Here is a 23,176-nt window from a genome sequence, read left to right on the forward strand (position 1 = left end):
GCCATGATCAGGACTGTGTCCCTGGAGTGGCATGGTCAGGACTGTGTCTGTGGAGTGGCATGATCAGGACTGTGCATGTGGAGTGGCATGATCAGGACTGTGTCCGTGGAGTGGCATGATCAGGACTGTGTCCGTGGAGTGGCATGATCAGCACTGTACCCGTGGAGTGGAATGATCAGGACTGTGCCCATGGAGTGGCATGATCAGGGCTGTACCCGTGAAGTGGCATGATCAGGGCTGTGTCCGTGGAATGGCATGATCAGGACTGTGCCCATGGTGTGGTATGATCTGGACTGTGTCCATGGAGTGGCATGATCAGGACTGTGCCGGTGGAGTGGCATGATCAGGTCTGTGCCCGTGGAGTGGCATGAGCAGGACTGTGTCCGTGGAGTGGCATGATCAGGGCTGTGCCCGTGGAGTGGCATGATCAGGACTGTGTCCATGGAGTGGCATGATCAGTGCTGTGGCCGTGGAGTGGCATGATCAGGGCTGTGTCCGTGGAGTGGCATGATCAGGACTGTGCCGGTGGAGTGGCATGATCAGGTCTTTGCCCGTGGAGTGGCATGAGCAGGACTGTGTCCGTGGAGTGGCATGATCAGGGCTGTGCCGTGGAGTGGCATTATCAGGACTGTGCCCATGGTGTGGCATGATCAGGACTGTGCCCGTGGAGTGGCATGATCAGGGCTGTGCCCGTGGAGTGGCATGATCAGGGCTGTGTCCGTGGAGTGGAATGATCAGGACTCTGACCGTGGAGTGTCATGATCAGGACTGTGCTCATGGTGTGGCATGATCAGGGCTGTGCCGTGGAGTGGCATGATCAGGGCTGTGCCCGTGGAGTGGCATGATCAGGACTGTGTCCGTGGAGTGGCATGATCAGGACTGTGTCCTTAGAGTGGCATGATCTGGACTGTGTCCGTGGAGTGGCATGATCAGGACTGTGCCCATGGAGTGGCAAGATCAGGGCTGTGCCCGTGGAGTGGCATGATCAGGACTGTGACCGTGGAGTGTAATGATCAGGACTGTGTCCTTAGAGTGGCATGATCAGGACTGTGCCCATGGAGTGGCATGATCAGGACTGTGCCCGTGGAGTGGCATGATCAGGAAATTGACCTTGGAGTGTCATGATCAGGACTGTGGCCATGGAGTGGCATGATCAGGGCTGTGTTTGTGGAGTGGCATGATCAGGGCTGTGCCCGTGGAGTGGCATGATCAGGACTGTGACCGTAGAGTGTCATGATCAGGACTGTGCCCATGGAGTGGTATGATCTGGACTGTGTCCGTGGAGTGGCATGATCAGGTCTGTGTCCGTGTAGTATCATGATCAGGGCTGTGCCCGAGGAGTGGCATGATCAGGACTGTGACCGTGGAGTGTCATGATCAGGACTGTGTCCGTGGAGTGGCATCATCAGGACTGTGTCTGAGGAGTGGCATGATCAGGACTGTGTCCTTGGAGTGGCATGATCAGGACTGTGCATGTGGAGTGGCATGATCAGGTCTGTGTCCCTGGAGTAGCATGATCAGGACTGTGTCCGTGGAGTGGCATGATCAGGGCTGTGTCCATGGAGTGGCATGATCAGGACTGTGTCCGTGGAATGGCATGATCAGGACTGTGTCCATAGAGTGGCATGATCAGGACTGTGACCATGGAGTGGCATGATCAGGGCTGTGCCCGTGGAGTGGCATAATCAGGACTGTGACCGTGGAGTGTCATGATCAGGACTGTGCCCATGGAGTGGTATGATCTGGACTGTGTCCGTGGAGTGGCATGAACAGGACTGTGCCCGTGTAGTGGCATGATCAGGACTCTGTCCGTGGAGTGGCATGAACAGGTCTGTCCCGTGGAGTGGCATGAACAGGACTGTGTCCGTGGAGTGGCATGATCAGGGCTGTGGCCGTGGAGTGGCATGATCAGGACTGTGTAAATGGAATGGCATGATCAGGACTGTGTAAATGGAATGGCATGATCAGGACTGTGTCCATGGAGTGGCATGATCAGGACTGTGCCCGTGGAGTGGCATGATCAGGACTGTGCCAATGGAGTGGCATGATCAGGGCTGTGGCCGTGGAGTGGCATGATCAGGGCTGTGTCCGTGGAGTGGCATGATCAGGACTGTGCACGTGGAGTGGCATGATCATGTCTGTGCCCGTGGAGTGGCATGATCAGGACTGTGTCCGTGGAGTGGCATGATCATGTCTGTGCCCATGGACTGGCATGATCAGGACTGTGTCCGTGGAATGGCATGATCCGGTCTGTGCCAGTGGAGTGGCATGATCAGGACTGTGCCCATGCCGTGGCATTTTCAGGACTGTGTCCATGGAGTGGCATGATCAGGACTGTGTCCTTGGAGTCGCATAATCAGGACTGTGTCAATGGAGTCGCATGATCAGGACTGTGTCCGTGGAGTGGCATGATCAGGACTGTGTCCGTGGAGTGGCATGATCAGGACTGTGCCCGTCGAGTGGCATGATCAGGACTGTGTCCGTGGAGTGGCATGATCAGGTCTGTGCCCGTGGAGTGGCATGATCAGGTCTGTGCCCGTCGAGTGGCATGATCAGGACTGTGTCCGTGGAGTGGCATGATCAGGTCTGTGCCCGTGGAGTCGCATGATCAGGACTGTGTCAATGGAGTCGCATGAGATGGACTGTGTCCGTGGAGTGGCATGATCAGGACTGTGTCCGTGGAGTGGCATGATCAGGACTGTACCCGTGGAGTGGCATGATCAGGACTGTGTCGATGGAGTGGCATGATCAGTGCTGTGTTGATGGAGTGGCATGATCAGGACTGTGTCCATGGAGTGGCATGATCAGGACTGTGTCCGTGGAGTGGCATGATCAGGGCTGTGTTGATGGAGTGGCATGATCAGGACTGTGTCGATGGAGTGGCATGATCAGGGCTGTGTTGATGGAGTGGCATGATCAGGACTGTGCCCATGCCGTGGCATGTTCAGTACTGTGTCCATGGAGTGGCATGATCAGGACTGTGTCCTTGGAGTGGCATGATCATGTCTGTGCCCGTGGAGTGGCATGATCAGGACTGTGCCCGTGGAGTGGCATGATCAGGACTGTGTCCGTGGAGTGGCATGATCAGTACTGTGCCCGTGGAGTGGCATGATCAGGACTGTGTCCGTGGAGTGGCATGATCAGGACAGTGTCCGTGGAGTGGCATGATCAGGACTGTGTCCGTGGAGTGGCATGATCAGGACTGAGTCCGTGGAGTGGCATGATCAGGACTGTGTCCATGGAGTTGCATGATCAGGACTGTGTCCATGGAGTTGCAGGATCTGGTCTGTGTCCGTGGAGTGGCATGATCAGGACTGTGTCCGTGGAGTGGCATGATCAGGACTGTGCCCGTGGAGTGGCATGACCAGGACTGTGCCCATGGTGTGGCATGATCAGGACTGTGCCCGTGGAGTGGCATGATCAGGGCTGTGCCCGTGGATTGGCATGATCAGGGCTGTGTCTGTGGAGTGGCATGATCAGGACTGTGTCCTTAGAGTGGCATGATCAGGACTGTGCCCGTGGAGTGGCATGTTCAGGACTGTGCCCATGGAGTGGTATGATCTGGACTGTATCCGGGGAGTGGTATGATCAGGACTGTGCCCGTGTAGTGGCATGATCAGGACTGTGTCCGTGGAGTGGCATTAACAGATCTGTCCCGTGGAGTGGCATGATCAGGACTGTGTCCGTGGAGTGGCATGATCAGGGCTGTGGCCGCGGAGTGGCATGATCAGGACTGTGTAATTGGAATGGCATGATCAGGACTGCGTCCGCGGAGTGGCATGATCAGGGGTGTGTCCAGGGAGTGGCATGATCAGGACTGAGTCCATGGAGAGGCATGATCAGGACTGTGCCCGTGGAGTGGCATGATCAGTGCTGTGGCCGTGGAGTGGCATGATCAGGGCTGTGTCCGTGGAGTGGCATGATCAGGACTGTGCCCGTGGAGTGGCATGATCAGGTCTGTGCCCGTGGAGTGGCATGATCAGGACTGTGTCCGTGGAGTGGCATGATCATGTCTGTGCACATGGAGTGGCATGATCAGGACTGTGTCCGTGGAGTGGCATGATCAGGTCTGTGACAGTGGAGTGGCATGATCAGGACTGTGCACATGGAGTGGCATTTTCAGGACTGTGTCCGTGGAGTGGCATGATCAGGACTGTGTCCGTGGAGTGACATGATCAGGACTGTGTCCGTGGAGTGGAATGATCCGGGCTGTGTCCATGGACTGGCATGATTAGGACTGTGTCCGTGGAGTGGCATGATCAGGTCTGCGCCCGTGGAGTGGCATGATCAGGTCTGTGCCCGTGGAGTGGCATGATCAGGACTGTGTCCGTGGAGTGGCATGATTAGGGCTGTGCCCGTGGAGTGGCATGATCAGGTCTGTGTCCGTGGAGTGGCATGATCCGGACTGTTTCCTTGGAGTGGCATGAGCAGGACTGTGTCCTTGGAGTGGCATGATCAGGGCTGTGTCCGAGGAGTGGCATGATCAGGGCTGTGCCCGTGGAGTCGCATGATCAGGACTGTGTCAATGGAGTGGCATGATCAGGACAGTGTCCGTGGAGTGGAATGATCAGGACTGTGTCCGTGGAGTGGCATGATTAGGGCTGTGCCCGTGGAGTGGCATGATCAGGTCTGTGCCCGTGGAGTGGCATGATCAGGACTGTGTCCCTCGAGTGGCAAGATCAGGTCTGTGCTGTGGAGTCGCATGATCGGGTCTGTGTCAATGGAGTGGCATGATCAGGACTGTGTCCGTGGAGTGGCATGATCAGGACTGTGTCCGTGGAGTGGCATGATCATGTCTGTGCACATGGAGTGGCATGATCAGGACTGTGTCCGTGGAGTGGCATGATCAGGTCTGTGACAGTGGAGTGGCATGATCAGGACTGTGCACATGGAGTGGCATTTTCAGGACTGTGTCCGTGGAGTGGCATGATCAGGACTGTGTCCGTGGAGTGGCATGATCAGGACTGTGTCCGTGGAGTGGCATGATCCGGGCTGTGTCCATGGACTGGCATGATTAGGACTGTGTCCGTGGAGTGGCATGATCAGGTCTGCGCCCGTGGAGTGGCATGATCAGGTCTGTGCCCGTGGAGTGGCATGATCAGGACTGTGTCCGTGGAGTGGCATGATTAGGGCTGTGCCCGTGGAGTGGCATGATCAGGTCTGTGTCCGTGGAGTGGCATGATCCGGACTGTTTCCTTGGAGTGGCATGAGCAGGACTGTGTCCTTGGAGTGGCATGATCAGGGCTGTGTCCGAGGAGTGGCATGATCAGGGCTGTGCCCGTGGAGTCGCATGATCAGGACTGTGTCAATGGAGTGGCATGATCAGGACAGTGTCCGTGGAGTGGAATGATCAGGACTGTGTCCGTGGAGTGGCATGATTAGGGCTGTGCCCGTGGTGTGGCATGATCAGGTCTGTGCCCGTGGAGTGGCATGATCAGGACTGTGTCCCTCGAGTGGCAAGATCAGGTCTGTGCTGTGGAGTCGCATGATCGGGTCTGTGTCAATGGAGTGGCATGATCAGGACTGTGTCCGTGGAGTGGCATGATCAGGACTGTGTCCGTGGAGTGGCATGATCAGGTCTGTGCCCGTGGAGTCGCATGATCAGGACTGTGTCAATGGAGTGGCATGAACAGGACTGTGTCCCTGGAGTGGCATGATCAGGGCTGTGTCCATGGAGTGGCATGATCAGGGTTGTGTCCATGGAGAGGCATGATCAGGGCTGTGTCCGTGGAGTGGCATGATCAGGGCTGTGTCCGTGGAGTGCCATGATCAGGACTGTGTCCCTGGAGTGGCATGGTCAGGACTGTGTCTGTGGAGTGGCATGATCAGGACTGTGTCCGAGGAGTGGCATGATCAGGACTGTGTCCTTGGAGTGGCATGATCAGGACTGTGCATGTGGAGTGGCATGATCAGGACTGTGTCCGTGGAGTGGCATGATCAGGACTGTGTCCGTGGAGTGGCATGATCAGCACTGTACCCGTGGAGTGGAATGATCAGGACTGTGCCCATGGAGTGGCATGATCAGGGCTGTACCCGTGAAGTGGCATGATCAGGGCTGTGTCCGTGGAATGGCATGATCAGGACTGTGCCCATGGTGTGGTATGATCTGGACTGTGTCCATGGAGTGGCATGATCAGGACTGTGACCGTGGAGTGGCATGATCAGGACTGTGCCCATGGTGTTTTATGATCAGGACTGTGTGCTTGGAGTGGCATGAACAGGACTGTGCCCGTGGAGTGGCATGATCAGGACTGTGTTCATGGAATGGCATGATCCGGACTGTGTCTATGGAGTGGCATGATCAGGACTGTGCCCGTGGAGTGGCATGATCAGGACTGTGCCCGTGGAGTGGCATGATCAGGACTGTGTTCATGGAATGGCATGACCAGGAATGTGTCTGTGGAGTGGCATGATCAGGACTGTGCCCAATGAGTGGCATGATCAGGACTGTGTCCGTGGAGTGGCATGATCAGGGCTGTGTCCGTGGAGTGGCATGATCAGGGATGTGTCCACGGAGTGGCATGATCCGGGCTGTCTCTGTGGAGTGGCATGATCAGGACTGTGCCTATGGAGTGGCATGATCAGGAGTGTGTCCGTGGAGTGGCATGATCCGGACTGTGCCCGTGGAGTGGCATGATCAGGACTGTGTCCATGTAGTGGCATGATCAGGGCTGTGTCCGTGGAGTGCCATGATCAGGACTGTGTCCCTGGAGTGGCATGATCAGGACTGTGTCTGTGGAGTGGCATGATCAGGACTCTGTCCATGGAGTGGCATGATCAGGACTGTGTCCGTGGAGTGGCATCATCAGGACTGTGTCTGAGGATTGGCATGATCAGGACTGTGTCCTTGGAGTGGCATGATCAGGACTGTGCATGTGGAGTGGCATGATCAGGACTGTGTCCCTGGAGTGGCATGATCAGGACTGTGTCCGTGGAGTGGCATGATCAGGACTGTGCCCGTGGAGTGGCATGATCAGGACTGTGCCCATGGAGTGGCATGATCAGGGCTGTACCCGTGGAGTGGCATGATCAGGGCTGTGTCTGTGGAATGGCATGATCAGGAATGTGCCCATGGTGTGTTATGATCAGGACTGTGTCCATGGAGTGGCATGATCAGGACTGTGACCGTGGAGTGGCATGATCAGGACTGTGCCCATGCTGTGGTATGATCAGGACTGTGTCCATGGAGTGGCATGATCAGGACAGTGTCCGTGGAGTGGCATGATTAGGACTGTGTTCATGCAGTGGCATGAACAGGACTGTGACCGTGGAGTGGCATGATCAGGACTGTGTTCATGGAATGGCATGATCAGGAATGTGTCTGTGGAGTGGCATGATCAGGACTGTGCCCAATGAGTGGCATGATCAGGACTGTGTCCGTGGAGTGGCATGATCAGGGCTGTGTCCGTGGAGTGGCATGATCAGGGATGTGTCCACGGAGTGGCATGATCCGGGCTGTGTCTGTGGAGTGGCATGATCAGGACTGTGCCTATGGAGTGGCATGATCAGGACTGTGCCCGTGGAGTGGCATGATCAGGACTGTGTCCGTGGAGTGGCATGATCAGGACTGTGCCTATGGAGTGGCATGATCAGGACTGTGCCCGTGGAGTGGCATGATCAGGACTGTGTCCATGTAGTGGCATGATCAGGACAGTGTCCGTGGAGTGGCATGATCTGGACTGTGCCCATTGAGTGGTATGATCAGGACTGTGTCCATGGAGTGGCATGATCAGGACTGTGCCCGTGGAGTGGCATGATCAGGGCTGTGTCCGTGGAGTGGCATGATCAGGACTGTGCCCATGGAGTGGTATGATCCGGACTGTGTCCGTGGAGTGGCATGATCTGGACTGTGCCCATTGAGTGGCATGATCAGGACTGCGCAAGAGGAGTCACATGATCAGGGCTGTATCTGTGGAGTGGCATGATTAGGGCTGTGCCCGTGGAGTGGCATGATCAAGTCTGTGCCCGTGGTGTGGCATGATCAGGACTGTGTCCGTGGAGTGGCATGATCAGGTCTGTGCCCGTGGAGTCGCATGATCAGGACTGTGTCAATGGAGTGGCATGATCAGGACTGTGTCAATGGAGTGGCATGATCAGGACTGTGTCCATGGAGTGGCATGATCAGGACTGTGTCCGTGGAGTAGCATGATCAGGACTGTGTCCGTGGAGTCGCATGATCAGGACTGTGTCCATGGAGTGGCATGATCAGGACTGTGTCCGTGGAGTGGCATGATCAGGACTGTGTCCATGTAGTGGCATGATCAGGACTGTGCCCGTGGAGTGGCATGATCAGGACTGTATCGATGGAGTGGTATGATCAGGACTGTGCCCAAGGAATGGCATGATCAGGGCTGTGTCCATGGAGTGGCATGATCAGCACTGTGCCCGTGGAATGGCATGATCAGCACTGTGCCCGTGGAATGGCGTGATCAGGGCTGTGCCCTTGGAATGGCATGAACAGGGCTGTGTCCCTGGAGTGGCATGATCAGGGCTGTGTCCATGGAGTGGCATGATCAGGACTGTGGCCGAGGAGTGGCATGATCAGGACTGTGTCCGTGGAGTGGCATGATCAAGACTGTGTCCGTGGAGTGGCATGATCAGGGCTGTGTCCATGGAGTGGCATGATCACGGTTGTGTCCATGGAGAGGCATGATCAGGACTGTGTCCGTGGAGTGCCATGATCAGGACTGTGTCCCTGGAGTGGCATGATCAGGACTGTGTCTGTGGAGTGGCATGATCAGGACTGTGCATGTGGAGTGGCATGATCAGCACTGTGTCCCTGGAGTGGCATGATCAGGACTGTGTCCATGGAGTGGCATGATCAGGACTGTGTCCATGGAGTGGCATGATCAGGGCTGTGTCCGTGGAGCGGCATGATCAGGAATGTGTCCATGGAGTGGCATGATCAGTGCTGTGTCCATGGAGTGGCATGATCAGGACTGTGTCCATGGAGTGGCATGATCAGGACTGGGTCCGTGGAGTGGCATGATCAGGACTGTGTCCGTGGAGTGGCATGATCAGTGCTGTGTCCATGGAGTGGCATGATCAGGACTGTGTCCGTGGAGTGGCATCATCAGGACTGTGTCCGAGGAGTGGCATGATCAGGACTGTGTCCTTGGAGTGGCATGATCATGGCTGTGCCCGTGGAGTGGCATGATCAGGACTGTGCCCGTGGAGTGGCATGATCAGGACTGTGTCCGTGGAGTGGCATCATCAGGACTGTGCCCGTGGAGTGGCATGATCAGGACTGTGTCTGTGGAGTGGCATGATCAGGACTCTGTCCATGGAGTGGCATGATCAGGACTGTGTCCATGGAGTGGCATGATCAGGACTGTGTCCGTGGAGTGGCATGATCAGGACTGTGTCCTTGGAGTGGCATGATCAGGACTGTGTCCGTGGAGTGGCATGATCAGGGCTGTGTCCGTGGAGTGGCATGATCAGGACTGTGTCCGTGGAGTGGGATGATCAGGACTGTGCCCTTGGAGTGGCATGATCAGGACTGTGTCCGTGGAGTGGCATGATCAGGGCTGTGTCCGTGGAGTGGCATGATCAGGACTGTGTCCGTGGAGTGGCATGATCAGGACTGTGCCCTTGGAGTGGCATAATCTGGGCTGTGCCCATGGAGTGGCATGATCAGGACTGTGCCCGAGGAGTGGCATGATCAGGTCTGTGCCCGTGGAGTGGCATGATCAGGTCTGTGCCCGTGGAGTGGCATGATCAGGACTGTGTCCGTGGAGTGGCATGATCAGGACTGTGTCCGTGGAGTGGCATCATCAGGACTGTGCCCGTGGAGTGGCATGATCAGGACTGTGTCCGTGGAGTGGCATGATCAGGACTCTGTCCATGGAGTGGCATGATCAGGACTGTGCCCATGGAGTGGCATGATCAGGACTGTGTCCGTGGAGTGGCATGATCAGGACTGTGTCCTTGGAGTGGCATGATCAGGACTGTGTCCGTGGAGTGGCATGATCAGGGCTGTGTCCGTGGAGTGGCATGATCAGGACTGTGTCCGTGGAGTGGCATGATCAGGACTGTGCCCTTGGAGTGGCATGATCAGGACTGTGTCCGTGGAGTGGCATGATCAGGGCTGTGTCCGTGGAGTGGCATGATCAGGTCTGTGTCCGTGGAGTGGCATGATCAGGACTGTGCCCTTGGAGTGGCATAATCTGGGCTGTGCCCATGGAGTGGCATGATCAGGACTGTGCCCGAGGAGTGGCATGATCAGGTCTGTGCCCGTGGAGTGGCATGATCAGGACTGTGCCCGAGGAGTGGCATGATCAGGACTGTGCCCGAGGAGTGGCATGATCAGGACTGTGCCCGAGGAGGGGCATGATCAGGACTGTGCCCGAGGAGTGGCATGATCAGGACTGTGCCCGAGGAGTGGCATGATCAGTACTGTGCCCGAGGAGGGGCATGATCAGGACTGTGCCCGAGGAGTGGCATGATCAGGACTGTGCCCGAGGAGGGGCATGATCAGGACTGTGCCCGAGGAGGGGCATGATCAGGACTGTGTCCGAGGAGGGGCATCATCAGGACTGTGCCCGTGGAGTGGCATGATCAGGATTGTGCCTGTGGAGTGGCATGATCAGGACTCTGTCCGTGGAGTGGCATGATCAGGACTGTGTCCATGGAGTGGCATGATCAGGACTGTGTCCGTGGAGTGGCATGATCAGGACTGTGTCCTTGGAGTGGCATGATCAGGACTGTGTCCGTGGAGTGGCATGATCAGGGCTGTGTCCGTGGAGTGGCATGATCAGGACTGTGTCCGTGGAGTGGCATGATCAGGGCTGTGTCCGTGGAGTGGCATGATCAGGACTGTGTCCGTGGAGTGGCATGATCAGGACTGTGCCCTTGGAGTGGCATAATCTGGGCTGTGCCCATGGAGTGGCATGATCAGGACTGTGCCCGAGGAGTGGCATGATCAGGACTGTGCCCTAGGAGAGGCATGATCAGGACTGTGCCCGAGGAGGGGCATGATCAGGACTGTGTCATGTTCTAACATGCCAGGACACTTCAATCATGGGTCTGACCTCTCTGTGTTTTAAAAACCACGCTGGGACTAACTAATTTTTCAGAGGATGGGTACCGGAGTGATAGAGCAGAGATTGGGTACTGGAGTGATAGGGCAGAGGTTGGGGACCAGAGTGATAGGGCAGAGGATGGGGACCGGAGTGATAGGGCAGAAGATGGGGACCGGAGTGATTGGACAGAGGATGGGGACCGGAGTGATAGGGCAGACGATGAGGACCGGAGTGATAGGGCAGAGGATGGGGACTGGAGTGATAGGGCAGAGGATGGGGACCGGAGTGATAGGGCAGAGGATGGGGACCGGAGTGATAGGGCAGAGGATGGGGACCGGAGTGATTGGGCAGAAGATGGGGACCGGAGTGATTGGACAGAGGATGGGGACCGGAGTGATAGGGCAGACGATGAGGACCGGAGTGATAGGGCAGAGGATGGGGACTGGAGTGATAGGGCAGAGGATGGGGACCGGAGTGATAGGGCAGAGGATGGGGACTGGAGTGATAGGGCAGAGGATGGGGACTGGAGTGATAGGGCAGAGGATGGGGACCGGAGTGATAGGGCAGAGGATGGGGACTGGAGTGATAGGGCAGAGGATGGGGACCGGAGTGATAGGGCAGAGGATGGGGACCAGAGTGATAGGGCAGAGGATGGGGACTGGAGTGATAGGGCAGAGGATGGGGACTGGAGTGATAGGGCAGAGGATGAGGACCGGAGTGATAGGGCAGAGGATGGGGACTGGAGTGATAGGGCAGAGGATGGGGACCGGAGTGATAGGGCAGAGGATGGGGACCGGAGTGATAGGGCAGAGGATGGGGACCGGAGTGATAGGGCAGAGGATGGGGACTGGAGTGATAGGGCAGAGGATGGGTACTGGAGTGATAGGGCAGAGGATGGGGACCGGAGTGATAGGGCAGAGGATGGGGACTGGAGTGATAGGGCAGAGGATGGGGACAGAGTGATAGGGCAGAGGATGAGGACCGGAGTGATAGGGCAGAGGATGGGGACCGGAGTGATAGGTCAGAGGATGGGGACTGGAGTGATAGGGCAGAGGATGGGGACCGGAGTGATAGGGCAGAGGATGGGGACATGAGTGATAGGGCAGAGGATGGGGACAGAGTGATAGGGCAGAGGATGAGGACTGGAGTGATTGGGCAGAGGATGGGACCGGATTGTTGGGGCAGAGGATGGGGACTGGAGTGATTGGGCAGAGGATGGGACCGGATTGTTGGGGCAGAGGATGGGGACCGGAGGGATAAGGCAGTGGAAGGGGACCGGCGTGATAGGGCAGTGGATGGGGACCGGAGTGATAAGGCAGAGGATGGGGACCGGAGTGATCGGGCAGAGGATGGGGACCGAAGTGATAGGGCAGAGGATGGGGACCGGATTGTTGGGGCAGAGGATGGGGCAATTGGTAACCAAGTGGATGCAGTGTGTACTGAGTCTGTGAGGATATACCTGCAGATGACAGAGCAATATTGGGAGGAGTTGAATTATAAGATGGGGGTCAAATCGAAAAGGTGATGAATACAGGACTGAAGGTGTTATATTTGAATGCAGACAGTATACAGAATGAGGTGGATGATCTTGTAGAACTGTTCGATATTGGCCGGCATGACGTTGTGTCATCACTGAATCGTGGCTGAAAGAAGATGATAGTTGGGGCTGAATCTCCAGGGAGACACATTGTTTTGAACGAGCAGGCAGACAATCAGATACAGAATCCTTGTTGTGATGTAAAAAACCTGCAGGTGTGAGAATCCCCTGATGGGAGTTACACACAGACCTACAAACAGTAGCCGAGTTTGAGATTCAAATTACAGCGGGAGATGGAAAAGGCATGTCAGAACGTAATGTCGTGATAGTCATGGGAGATTTCAACATGCAGCTGGGCTGGAGAAATCAGGTTGGTGCTCGATCGCAAAAGAAGGAATTTGTAGTACGACACAAGCCCGCTTTTCAGAACAGATCGTGGTTGAACCCACGAAGGAGAAGCAATACTGGATTGGGAGTTGTGGAATGAACTAGATTTGATTAAGGTAAAGGAACTCTTCGGAGACGGCGATTATGATAAAATTCACCCTGCAGTTTGAGAGGGAGAATCTAATGTCAGATGTATCAGTGACAAAGGCATGAGGAAGAGCTCAGTGACATTAATCGGAAGGGACACGAGCAGGGATGACACAGGACAGCAACGTCTCGAGTATCTGGCATCAATTCAGAAGGCAGAGGATAGATACATCGCAAAGATGAAATGTTCTAAAGGGAGGATACACAACCACGGCTGAAAGGGAAGTAAAAGGCAACATAAAAGCAAAAGAGATCACATATAATAGACCAAAAAACAGTGGGAAGTTAGAGGATTAGGAAGCTTTTAAATACCAATAGAAGTTAATTAAAAAAGTATCAAGGAGAAAAAAGATGAAGTATGAAGGTAAAGTAGCCAGTAATATATTTTTTCAGGTATATAAAGGACTAAAGAGAGGCAAGAGTGGATACCAGACTACAGGAAAAGTACACCGGAGGAGTATTAATGGGGTCAATGAAATGACGGATGAACTTTCAAAGTATTTTTCATTGATCTTCACTGTTGAAGACACCAACAGTATGCCAGAAATTTGCAAGTGTTAAGGAGCAGACGTATTTGTAGTTGCTGTTGATAAGCAGAAGGTGGTTGGGAAGCTGAAAGGTCTGAAGGTCTGATGGACTAGACCCCAGGGATCTGAACGAGGTAACTGAAGAGATTGTGAAGGCATTAGTAATCATTTCTCAAGAATCACTGGATTCTGGAATGTTTCCAGAGAACTGAAAAATTGCAAATGCCACTCCACTCTTTAAGCAAAAGAAAGGAAATGATAGACCAGTTAGCCTGAGCTCAGTGGTTGGGAGGATGTCGGATTCCATTATCAAGGATGAGATGTCAGGGTCTTTGGAAGCAGATGATAAAATAGGCTAAATTCAGAATGGTTTTGGTGAAGGAAAATCTTTCCTGGAATTCTTTAAGGAAATAACAGGTGGGATAGTCAAAGCAGAGTCAGCGGATGTTGCTTACTTAGATTTTCAGAAGTTCTTTGACAAAGTGCAAACTTACTACTCCCCCCCCCACCCCACAACTTCCTCATGCACGTCATTTCTAAAAATCACAAAGAGCTGGGGTCCCAGAACAGATCCCTATGGAGCACCACAGGTCACCCACCTCCCCATCTACTACCACCTCTGGCTCATGTGAGCAAGAAATTCTGAATCCATGCAGCCGGGTTCGATTGGTTCCCATGTGCTCTGAATTTCTGAATGGACTTACTGTGGGGAACTTGGTCGAGTCCCTTACTAAAATCCATATACACCACATCCACTGCCCTACCTTCATCAATTTGTCTTGTCAATTCATTAAAGAATTTGATCTGGTGTGAGATTTGACCAGCCCCTCACAAAGCCATGCTACCTATCACTAATCAAACTATGCCTATCAAAATTCTCATAATCCTGTCTCTAAGAATCATCTCCAATTAATTGTCCACAATTGAAGTGAGACTATAATTCCCAGGGTTATCCCCAGTCCCTTTCCTGACCAAATGAAGAACATCTCCCTCCCTCCAATCATCTGCACCACCCATCGGCTGCTGTGCACACAGAGGTCATTGCCAAAGATGCAGCAAACACTTCCTTCGCTTCCCATAGTAACCTGGGCCAAATCCTGTCTAGTCCTGGGTAATTATCTATCCTCATTTTTTCTTAAGAACTTCCAATGCACATTTTGTGTTAATGTCGACATCTTTCCAATATATCCTCTTCGTCTATGCTGGCCTCACATTTGTCAAGGTCACTATCCCTGCTGAATACTGAGGCAAAGTATTCATTAAGTACCTCCACTATCTCCTCTCACTCCAATTTGATTCGGCCTTCGTTCTCTTTGCCTATCTTCCTCTTCTTCACGTACATGAAGAAAGCCTTGGGGTTTCCTTAATCGGACTCATCAGGGCCGTCTCAACCCCATTCTAGCTCTCCTAAATCCCTTCTTAAGCTCCCTTCTTGCAATCGTAAACTCCGCATGACCCCGGTGTGGCCCTTGCTTCCAAAAGCTTATGTGAGCTTCTTTCTTCCTCTTGACAAGATGCTCAATATCTCTTGTCAACTATGGTTGTTTAACCCCACAGTTGTTTCTGTCCTTCTTTCAGACAAATCTATTCAGAACACCCAGCAAGTGTTCCCTAAACAAACCACAAACTTCCACCATGCATTTCTCCCTGACACCCCAAACAAGCCCCACAATTCCACTGTGCATTTCTCCCTGACACCCTAAACAAGCCCCACAATTCCACTGTGCATTTCTCCCTGACACCCTAAACAAGCCCCACAATTCCACTGTGCATTTCTCCCTGACACCCCAAACAAGCCCCACAATTCCACTGTGCATTTCTCCCTGACACCCTAAACAAGCCCCACAATTCCACTGTGCATTTCTCCCTGACACCCTAAACAAGCCCCACAATTCCACTGTGCATTTCTCCCTGACACCCTAAACAAGCCCCACAATTCCACTGTGCATTTCTCCCTGACACCCCAAACAAGCCCCACAATTCCACTGTGCATTTCTCCCTGACACCCCAAACAAGCCCCACAATTCCACTGTGCATTTCTCCCTGACACCCCAAACAAGCCCCACAATTCCACTGTGCATTTCTCCCTGACACACTAAACAAGCCCCACAATTCCACTGTGCATTTCTCCCTGACACCCCAAACAAGCCCCACAATTCCACTGTGCATTTCTCCCTGACACCCTAAACAAGCCCCACAATTCCACTGTGCATTTCTCCCTGACACCCTAAACAAGCCCCACAATTCCACTGTGCATTTCTCCCTGACACCCCAAACAAGCCCCACAATTCCACTGTGCATTTCTCCCTGACACCCTAAACAAGCCCCACAATTCCACTGTGCATTTCTCCCTGACACCCTAAACAAGCCCCACAATTCCACTGTGCATTTCTCCCTGACACACTAAACAAGCCCCACAATTCCACTGTGCATTTCTCCCTGACACACTAAACAAGCCCCACAATTCCACTGTGCATTTCTCCCTGACACACTAAAAAAGCCCCACAATTCCACTGTGCATTTCTCCCTGACACCCCAAACAAGCCCCACAATTCCACTGTGCATTTCTCCCTGACACACTAAACAAGCCCCACAATTCCACTGTGCATTTCTCCCTGACACCCCAAACAAGCCCCACAATTCCACTGTGCATTTCTCCCTGACACACTAAACAAGCCCCACAATTCCACTGTGCATTTCTCCCTGACACCCCAAACAAGCCCCACAATTCCACTGTGCATTTCTCCCTGACACCCTAAACAAGCCCCACAATTCCACTGTGCATTTCTCCCTGACACCCCAAACAAGCCCCACAATTCCACTGTGCATTTCTCCCTGACACCCTAAACAAGCCCCACAATTCCACTGTGCATTTCTCCCTGACACACTAAACAAGCCCCACAATTCCACTGTGCATTTCTCCCTGACACCCCAAACAAGCCCCACAATTCCACTGTGCATTTCTCCCTGACACCCTAAACAAGCCCCACAATTCCACTGTGCATTTCTCCCTGACACACTAAACAAGCCCCACAATTCCACTGTGCATTTCTCCCTGACACCCTAAACAAGCCCCACAATTCCACTGTGCATTTCTCCCTGACACCCTAAACAAGCCCCACAATTCCACTGTGCATTTCTCCCTGACACCCCAAACAAGCCCCACAATTCCACTGTGCATTTCTCCCTGACACCCCAAACAAGCCCCACTATTCCACTGTGCATTTCTCCCTGACACCCCAAACAAGCCCCACAATTCCACTGTGCATTTCTCCCTGACACCCTAAACAAGCCCCACAATTCCACTGTGCATTTCTCCCTGACACACTAAACAAGCCCTACAATTCCACTGTGCATTTCTCCCTGACACACCAAACAAGCCCCACAATTCCACTGTGCATTTCTCCCTGACACCCTAAACAAGCCCCACAATTCCACTGTGCATTTCTCCCTGACACACTAAACAAGCCCTACAATTCCACTGTGCATTTCTCCCTGACACACTAAACAAGCCCCACAATTCCACTGTGCATTTCTCCCTGACACACTAAACAAGCCCCACAATTCCACTGTGCATTTCTCCCTGACACACTAAACAAGCCCCACAATTCCACTGTGCATTTCTCCCTGACACCCCAAACAAGCCCCACAATTCCACTGTGCATTTCTCCCTGACACCCTAAACAAGCCCCACAATTCCACTGTGCATTTCTCCCTGACACACTAAACAAGCCCTACAATTCCACTGTGCATTTCTCCCTGACACACTAAACAAGCCCCACAATTCCACTGTGCATTTCTCCCTAACACCCTGAACAACCCCAAACTTCCACTGTGCATTCCTCCCTAACACCCTAAACAGGCCCCACACTTCCTCTCTCTTTTTCTCTCCTTCTTGTTTTACTGCGGTTGGCACCTGGCTTAATGGTGCATTACCGCCACCTGCTGCTCCGGAGTGTGCGATGGACTCACATTCTAAATCCCTTCACCCAATCGCACACACACACATACCCTAACCTACACTTTATCTTCCCCATCCTTGTACCCTATTTCTGTTTATCCATTATATCCTATAAAAAACCCCTGTACCCCTTAAGAAAGCTAAAAATACCAACCCGTGTTCTCTCACCCATGCCCAGCAACCCTTTTAATGTGAATTCCTGCACCTCCAATTCCCTTAGATTAATTCTCATCATCTCTCTCTGTATCCCATACTTCCTGCAACTCAGAACTACATGTTCTACTGACTCCTCTTCCTGACATTCCTCACACAGTCCTGTCTGGTGCTTCCCTATCAATTTCAGTGCTTGGTTTTGTGCACAGTGCCTTAGCCTTAACCTAGTCCACACAATTTCCTCTCTTCTGTATCTACTTCCTACCCTAGTACCTGCAAAACTTTTTTGTATTTGATATAAATGCCTCCCTTTCCCCTCCCTGTCCCATCTTTCTTGCCACATTTGGTTAATTTTTTCCCATATTACACACTTAACCTTTGCTTTACTGATACTAATGTGCATTTCTATACTTTCTTTCTTTATTGCCCTCTTTGCCAACTCATTCACCCTTTCATTGCCCTTCACCCCTACATGAGCTGGAACCCATAGAAATTTAACCTGACCTCCCTGATTTGCAACTCTTGTGACTGACTGAAGGACTTCATGAAGTACATCTTGCCGGCTGTTTGAGTGAGAAGACCTTAAACTTGCCAGTACTGAAGATGAATCTGAGCATTTCAACGCTTTGACTTGTCTAGCTTTTTCCACCCAACGCAACGCAACCAACACTGCCATCATCTCCACTGTATACACTGCTAACTTATCAGATGTTCTTCTGCTGATTGCAATTGCTTTTGCTGGTATAGCCACCCCAAACCCTGTCACTCCTGTCTCAGGTTCATTAGCACCATCTGTATAGACCTGAGTATAATCACTATACTCTTCCATCACATGACAGTTAAATGCACTTACCAAATCAGCTTTATACTTTCTTTTCCTTTTTACCTCTAACAAATGCCGGTCTATGTCGGGCCATACCAGCTTCCATGGAGCTACAACCGGATAAACTACTGAAGGCTTATCCTTAGATCAAACACTCCACATGATCTAGCAATATCATTCCCTACCCGACTAAAGTTTTCCCTCTGAAACCTCCCATTTTTCCAGGACTCCTGCAACACTCCTTCAGCAGGGTGAGAATCATTGGGCCCCTGCAAATTAACCCAGTAGTTTGCCATCAGTTGCATCCTTCTTAATTCCAAAGGCATTATTCCCAGGGCTGATACTGGTGATGTTTTAAAAGCCCCACTGCACACTCTCAAAACCTGAGCCTGAATCACATCCAGTTTCCTTATAAGAGACCTAGCTGCTGATCCATATGCTACATTTCCATAATCCAACACAGATCTTACTAAAGCCACGTACGTTCTCTTCAATGCTGAACAACTTGCTCCCCATTCCCTACCAGTCAAACATCTCATCACGTTTATTACTTTTTTACATTTCTCCTCAACTTTCCTGATACAGTCTGCCCATGTTAATCGTGAATCAAATATAACTCCCAGAAATTTAAATGATCCAACCCTTTCTAATTCAATCCCATACATCCTTAACTTCTTCCCTACTTCAATTCTTTTCCTAGTGAAAAATACAGTTTGAGTTCTTTCCACTGAAAATCTACATCCCCAATCATAACCCCACTCTACCACTTCATCAATTGCTCCTTGTAGTTTCCTGATTATATGCTCCGTGTTCCTGCCTCTTTTCCACAAGCCCCATCATCTGCAAACAGTGATCTACCTATATCCACTGGTACCTTTGTGAAGACATCATTGATCATGATGATGAAAAATAATGGGCTAATCACACTACCCCGAGGTGTGCCATTTCCCACTGTTTTGATCATTCTGATCCAATCCGAACTTGAATTTTTCTACCAAACAAAAAATCTTTAATCCAATTAAAAACTCACCCCCCAACCCCCATCTTGTGCAGTTTAATTAATAATCCTTCCTTCCACATCATATCATAGGCTTTTTCAATGTCAAAAAACACTGCAGCTACTGACTCTTTATTTGCCTGGGCCTTTCTTATTTCAGTCTCTAACCTTATCACTGAGTCCATGGAATTCCTTCCTTTCCTAAAACCACTCTGATAACTTGCCAGCATTCCTCTCTTCTCAAGATCATACCATAACCTTTCAGTTATCATCCTTTCCATTACCTTACATATATTTGATGTTAGTGCTATTGGCCTGTAGCTAGTGGGTTATGACAGATCCTTGCCAGGTTTCCTTATTGGAATTACTACTGCTTCTTTCCATGCACTTGGTAATCTTCCCTCCTCCCACACTCTGTTGTAAAAATGCAGTAACTTCAAGAGTGCTCCTTCTCCTAGATTTTTTAGCATAACGTAGCATATTAGATCTTTCCCTGGGGAGGTTGGTCTCGATCTCTTTATTGCTCTCACCATTTCTGCCAAAGTAAATGGATCATCAATTATATCATCTGTTTCTTTCCTCCTGTTTAACACACCTGGGTATTGACTCATTGTTCTTTCCCTTCTCCTTCTCCCTTCTTCAGACAAATTTCCTGAACTATATACCTTTACAAATGACTTGGCCATGATGTCAGCCTTATCCCTGCTGGAGACTGCTGTTTCCTCCTCAGATATCATTACTGGATACTCCCAATCCCTTCTACCTCCCCCCATCCTCTTAATCATTCCCCATACCTCTCCCACAGGCGTTGTTCTTCCTATTTTGTTGCAAAAACTCCTCCAACTTTCCCTTTTCGCTTGACATATAGTTCCTCTCACCACTGCCTGTGCCTTCTTATATTGAAGCAAATGCTGCATATTATGGGTTCTTTTAACTAGCCTGAATGCTCTATTTCTGTTTTTTACAGCATGACAACATTCCTCTGTCCACCATGGCAATAGATTTCTATTCATCCTATTTTTACTCCTGGGTATAGATCCTTCTGCTGCCATAATAATTGCTGAAGTCACCTGACTGTTTAATTCATCTATATCTCCAGAATTGTCAATCTTTGTCAATGCTTCTTCACTTAAGTTCTGGAACTTACCCCAATCTGCTTTTCCAAACACCCACTTTGGGACTCCCCCACCTGGTCTTATTTCAACTCTTTCACCCACTGAACATAAAACTGGGTAGTGATCACTGCCTACTGTTGAAGCAGTCCAAACTCCCCAGTTACTGATGCCAGCCAAGACGTTAGACACTAACGTAATATTTAATACCGACTCAGTTCCTGTTGTTATGTTTATCCTTGTTCCTCTCCCATCATTCATACACACCAAATCCCTTTCTTCCATCAAATCTTCAATTACCGTTCCATTTGAATTTGTAACCGGATCCCCCCATATTGTGCTGTGAGCATTGAAATCTGAACACCACATTACTTTATGTCTATTTTGTCCTTGTATCCTTAGAAGGCTGTCCAAATCCAACCTTTTACATGGATTGTAGTAGTTAATTATAACCACTCCCTCCCCTCTCTCCCATATTCCACCACTATGTATTCCTGATCGTCTCCTTTTTCCAGTACTCTATACGGTGTACCTTGCTTGATTAACATAGCACAACCTCCCCCTCCCCCTAGATTTCTATCTTTCCTTATCATTGTATACCCATGTACCACAAAGTCTAAAGCTGGTTTCAACCAAGTTTCCTGAATACACACTACATCCGGTTTTATAACCATTTCCTTAATAAAGTCCTTAAGTTCCTGGCCATTGGCCAGTAAACTCCTTGCATTCCATTGCAAAAGAATCACCATAATGAGTACTAACCAACCTATGACATGTCCTGGCTTGACTGATTAGTGAGGTTCTCCCTCACTTCTTCCCATGTCAGTCCTACTAACCCTAAATGGTTTACTGCTGCTTTGAGCACCAGCTGAATTTTGTCACTTTTTGACTTTACCTCTGCCGTACTATTAATAACTCCTGCAATGACTGTTACTAAAGCTTTTTTTTCCACATAAATCCTGTCATTTACTCTTTGCTGCATCTCTTGCATCCCTATTGCTCTCTGGTCATTAGGAGCATTATTCTGTTCTCTTGACATTCTTACAGCTTCTGCATAAGTGATCTTTCTTTTCACTCTTTTATTCTCTCGTCTCATAACCCCACACCCACTATATGCCACATTATGAGCTCCTCCACAATTACAGCATTTTGGTTGCACTCCTGTTCCGCACTTTCCATATTCATGATCACCCCCACATCTAGCACATCTCCTCTGCCTTTTACAGTTTTTAGCTATGTGTCCAAACCTTTCACAATTATAGCACCTCAATGGCTTTGGCACATACACCCTTACTGGGTAACTCATGAAACCCAGGAACACTTTCCTTGGCATTCCTTCTTCAAATTCAATCAATACTGTTTCACTTCCCTTATTCATTCCCTTGTTGTTTTCAGTCTTAGAACATTAATTACTTTTCCCCCTTTGATATTCCTCTTCAACTCCTCCATGTTTATACACACTGGTACACCCATGATCACTCCTTTACAACCACCATTTCGTGCTCCCACCCTCCCTGTATATTCCACCTTGCATTTTCCTATCTCTTTTAGCTTGAGTGCTTTCTCAAGTTGTTCCTCATTCGCACATCTCACCAATAGATTGCCATCAGTAAGGACTTTTGCAAATACTATTTCCCCTATCTTATTTGCCAATGTTGTTGTTAGCACAAACCGGTTAATTTTCTTCATGTGTCCTTGCGACTTCTCATTAAACCTAATTATGACAACATCTCCTCTCTGAACTTGTTCATCTTCCTCACTTTCAGAACTCTCTCCATTATTATTTCTTATTCTTTTATTCCCTTTGTCTCAGTTTTCATTCATCCATCCCCTCACTATCTCCTTATTCCCTTTATTTCTCCCTTCACAATAATCCATTCCTCCCCAGCTGCCTACCTCTGATCCCAAATCCCTATCCCGCTCCTTCTCCACTCTCTTTCCCTCAGCCCCTCCTCTCGCCTTGTCTGCCATTAGCAGACCCAGGCAACACCCTCCCAGCAATTCCCGCTCCTTCCCCACTCTCTTTCCCTCAACAAGTTCCAAACCACATTCACACATGCACCACCAAAGCAGAAAACACGTCCTCCTCTCCCCTGGCCTGCCAGCCAGCAACCCGAGTGGACCCCAGCCGCCCCACAATTCCTCTGTGCATTTCTCCCTAACACCCCAAACAAGCCTCACAATTCCACTGTGAATATCTCATTTACACCCTGAACAAGCCCACAATTCCACTGTGAATATCTCATTTACACCCTGAACAAGCCCACAATTCCACTGTGAATATCCCATTTACACCCTGAACAAGCCCACAATTCCACTGTGCATTTCTCATTTACACCCTAAACAAGCCCCACAATTCCACTGTGCATTTCCCATTTACACAATGAACAAGCCCCACAATTCCACTGTGCACTTCTTCCTAACACCCTGAACAAGCCCCACAATTCCTCTGTGCATTTCTCGTTTACACACTGAACAAGCCCCACACCTCCACTGTGCATTTCTCATTTA

The 23,176-nt window shown here is 50.9% G+C and overlaps 1 protein-coding gene across 2 annotated transcripts in view; it reads left to right on the forward strand.

The window, feature by feature from the left end:
- LOC132401263 (glutathione hydrolase 1 proenzyme-like) overlaps positions 1-23,176 on the forward strand; it is a 572,601-nt gene that overhangs the window by 518,051 nt on the left and 31,374 nt on the right. The window lies entirely within an intron of this gene.

Source organism: Hypanus sabinus, chromosome 10, assembly GCF_030144855.1.
Source record: "Hypanus sabinus isolate sHypSab1 chromosome 10, sHypSab1.hap1, whole genome shotgun sequence".
Lineage (NCBI taxonomy): Eukaryota > Metazoa > Chordata > Chondrichthyes > Myliobatiformes > Dasyatidae > Hypanus > Hypanus sabinus.